Source organism: Myotis brandtii, unplaced genomic scaffold (assembly GCF_000412655.1).
Source record: "Myotis brandtii unplaced genomic scaffold, ASM41265v1 scaffold583, whole genome shotgun sequence".
Lineage (NCBI taxonomy): Eukaryota > Metazoa > Chordata > Mammalia > Chiroptera > Vespertilionidae > Myotis > Myotis brandtii.
The window spans coordinates 2,055,306-2,059,556 of record NW_005370191.1 but is presented as its reverse complement, the minus strand read 5'-3'; the positions used below and the strand labels follow the sequence as shown (position 1 = coordinate 2,059,556).

General features: G+C 43.6%; 1 long non-coding RNA gene across 1 annotated transcript in view; it reads right to left on the bottom strand.

Annotated features, from left to right (window-relative positions):
* Positions 1-275: 275 nt before the first annotated feature.
* LOC106723600 overlaps positions 276-4,251 on the bottom strand; it is an 8,133-nt gene continuing 4,157 nt past the window's right edge. The window contains exons 2-3 of the long non-coding RNA XR_001364583.1: positions 791-875; positions 276-306 (exon numbers count right to left, since the gene is read on the bottom strand). This is a non-coding gene — a long non-coding RNA (uncharacterized LOC106723600). The remainder of the gene's footprint in view (positions 307-790; positions 876-4,251) is intronic.

Sequence of the window (4,251 nt, the reverse complement as noted above, 5' to 3'; positions counted from 1 at the left end):
CTTAATTTTATATTATGTCACTTTTACCTCAATTTGCTTAAAAAAGAAAATAATAATATAGGAGAGAAGTGGGTGGGGTGTAAAGGAAACAAGATTGGCCAGGCATTAATAATTATTAAAGCGAGGCCAGTGTTGCTCAGTGGTTGAACATGGACCCATGAATCGGGTCACAGTTTAATTCCCGGTGGGGGCACACGCTGGGGTTGTGGGCTTGATCCTCAGTAGGGAGCATACAGGATGCAGCAGATCAATTATTCTCTCTCTTCACTGATGTTTCTATTCCTCTCTCCCTCTTCCTCCTGCTATCTGAAATAAATGAAAACATATTTTAAAAAAAAATAATTATTAAAGCCGGTGATGGGTACTTTCACTATTCTCTTCTCTTGACTTGCATATCTGTTTAAAATGTTCCGTAAAAGCCCAGCTGGCGTGGCTCAGTGATGAGCTTCAACCTGTGAACCAGGAGTTCACGGTTTGATTCCCGGTAAGGGCACATGCCCGGGTTGTGGGCTTGATCCCAGTGTGGGGCGTGCAGGAGGCAGCCGATCCAGGATTTTCTCTCATCATTGATTTCTATCTCTCTCTCCCTCTCCCTCTCTGAAATCAATAAAAATATACTTTAAAAAATGTTCCATAACAGAAAGGTGTGTGTGTGTGTGTGTGTGTGTGTGTGTGTGTGTGTGTGTGTGTTTAAGAGGAGGGTTCGGTGATAATAAAGACACTGATGTCAGAGGTTTAGGGTAAGATTCGAAAAAATAGTTTCATGAAATCAGAGTGGGAAATTCAATACCTGTAAATTAATCCCTTGTGTGGGGGCAGCTGTAAGTCTTCAGGAATGGAGTGTCTGGGTTAGCCTGTGATCCTGGAGAGGGTTCCTAGTGGGGTGTATTACAGAAAGTTATTTTTGGATAGTATAGTACTTTATAAAACTTCCACATATACTAACTTGTTTGTTCCTTTTCACAGATTTGGGAAGTAAATCTTGTTATCCCTTTAAATTCAGGCATTCTGATTCAAAGCTGATGCATCCTTCCCCTTCAGCCCCTCCTCACTGCCTCTGCTCTACCCCACCCACAAATCATAGAGAATAAATTCCTGTAAAGGAGGTTTGACTCTCGGATGCAGTATAATTTAGGGTAATAGCAGTGGCAGCTCTAACAGGGTGGACAGGATATTTTACATCCTCCAGACACACTCTCCACCCTTCTACATTCTTCTCTGTAGAGGAAGCTGACCTTTACCCACCAGGAGCTCCCCAGCTCTTAGCTTCAGGGGAAGTTGACCAATGGAAGGTACCAGGAAGCTGGCTCATGCCTCTGCTGATACAGATACTCTCATCAGGCTCAGGAACGATGCCCTCCCCTTTCCCCCTCAGGCCTAGGAGATGTAATGGCTTAAGCCAACCCCAGCCCTGGGGTACTGCACCTGTCCCTACCTCACCCACACCTTTATAAATAGTCCCTTTATTAAGGTCCCCTCAAGGGCCCCATTTTGAGTGTGTATGCCACCAGTTTGCTCCAGGGCCTTGCTGAGAAAGATAAACCTGCAAATGTCAGAGGCTTAACCCAATGAAAGGTTATTTCTTGCTCATGTCATAATCCATTATGTGTGTGTGTGTGTGTGTGTGTGTGTGTGTGTGTGTGTGTGTGTGTGTGTACACATGTATACAAACTCTAGGGAGGTATCAGAGGAAGTTGGGTCAGAATATACAGAAGAGAAATTGTGGGTAGAAGGCAGTCTGTCCAGTCAGACTGAGGTGTTTTTTTTGTTCTGGAAGGCAGAGTGCACATTGACCTAGGTTGGCAGCTGGCAACACCTCAGAAAGTGACTTTCCAGGTCAATGTGCACTCACTGTAACTGAAGGCTTGTCAATCACCAAGAAATAGGAACCTCTTGTCAGCACTGAGCCACGGAAATGGAAGAGTAATTACAGTAAAGGTGCTAATGCTTGCCCGAAGGAAATAATTTTGATTTCATTACCATTGACTTTAACACACCACTGCCAAGCATAAGGCAATGTACTAGACTTCTGGGAGGTACAACTTTGATTCAGATGTAGGGTCACCCTCAAGATACTTGAAATTTCTTCACATTTAAAATTTATTTTTAAACTAATGCATAGTAAAGTTCATTCTTTTTGGTACACATTTCTACTAGGATTTTAGTTGTTTTTTTTTTTAATTTGTATTTCTTTGCAGTAAAGTTCATTCTTTTTGGTACACATTTCTACTAGGTTTTTAGTTTTTTTAAATTTGTATTTCTTTGTACATATTTTTATTGAGATATAACTCACATACCATAAAATTCACTATTTTAAGTGTACAGTTCTGCAGTTTTCAGTATATTCAAAGAGTTATGCAACCCTCACTACTACTGTAAAACATTTTTATCACCCCAATAAAAAGATACCATACCTGTTAGCACTCATTCCCTATTCCCCTTTTCCTCCAGCCTGTGGAAACCACTGATATATTTTCTGTCTCTATTGATTTGCCTACTCTGGACATTTCATATAAGTGGAATCATACAATATGTGCTCCTTTCGGATTTGTTTCACTAGCATCTTTCCAAGTTCATCCGTATTATAGCATGTTCAGCACTCCATTCTCGTATGTATACACCATCTTTGTCTATCCATTCACCAGCTGATGGACATTCGGATTGTTTTGACTTTGGAACTATTATGCATGATGCTGCTGTGAACACCCTGGTGTAAGTTTTTGTGTGGAAACATTTTCACTTCTCTTGGGTTGATAAATATAATTTTAAATTGCAGCGTAATATTGCACGTAGCTATAGCATACTACACCATAAACACACAACCACTTTACTAACATTGGAGATAATTTTTGTTTTTTAAAATTGATTTGAAAGAGAGATTTGTTGTTCCACTTATTTATGCATTCATTGGTTGCTTCTTGCATGTACCCTGACCGGAGATCGAACCCACAACCTTGGTGCATTGGGGATAATGTGCTTAGGCAGGAGGCTTACTGCTCTGTATTCCATCCTGTGAGTGTGGAAAAAGAACTGGGAAAAGATGGCTTGACAAATGAATGCCACATAAGGCTGCAGTCGTCCCCAAATTAAAGCCATCCATGTAACTGCGAGCAGCCTCCCAAGACAACCAGGAGGGGGCAGTGTTTTGCCTTGAGAGGGGACCATTTCTCCACCAGACTCAAGGAACCCTGCACCGAACTGTCCACCAGGGGACAGTGAGGACATGGCTTTGAGGTGTGAGTGCTGCTAAAAGAAGCTTGAGTAGGGAACTGATAACAAAAGCCATTTTGCACCACTGCCATCCTCACAGGACAGGAAAAAAGAGAGGGAAGAGCAATAGGGAGCCACACTGCAGTCCTCACCCTACCCCCGTCCCTCCAGAGCATTCAATCCCTTCCTCAGACTTGTCCTGGGGTGCAGGTGGGAGCTTGAGGGTGTAAATCCAGGGACACCCTGGCTGGCCAAGGTGAGTGGGTGGTTGGCACTGACCCCAGGGCTGTCTCAGTGGTGCAAAGTGAGACATTTGGTGCTCATCACCTCCGCAAGCCCTCTGACCCACTGCGGCCCTCTCTTCTGCACTCCAGACACCAGCTATGTAGAGGAGGGACTAACAAATATTTCTGAGCACTGACTACGTGCCAGGTCTATTCTAGGTGCTGGAGGAGGATATAGTAGGTCACTGCCATTGGGGAGCTCAGTTTAGTAATAGTGACAGACAATCAGATAAGTAGACACACGAGTAGATGAGATGATATGAAACTGTGGCAAGTTGCACTAAAAGAAGAAATAACAGGAGGGCGATCTGGGAAGGCCTTTCTGAGGAAGCAGGCCTGGAGACCTGATGGCTAAGGAGGAGGCCATCACACTAAGACCCAGGAGAATGCTTCAACAGAAGAAAGAACACATTCAAAGGCCCTGAAGTGAGGACGATTTTGGCTGGTTTGAAAACAGAAAGGACACCAGTGCAGCGAGGGAATATATTCACTTCCTATTGCTGCTGTAACAAATTACTACAAATTTAGTGGCTTAAAACAACACAAATTTCCCTGGCTGGTTTGGCTCAGTGGATAGAGCGTCGGCCTGCGGACTGAAAGGTCCTGGGTTCAATTCCAGTCAAGGGCACATGCCTGGGTTGCAGGCTCAATCCCCAGTAGGGGGCATGCAGGAGGCAGCCGATCAATGATTCTCTCTCATCATTGATGTTTCTCTCTCTCTCCCTCTCCCTTCCTCTCTGAAATCAATAAAAATATA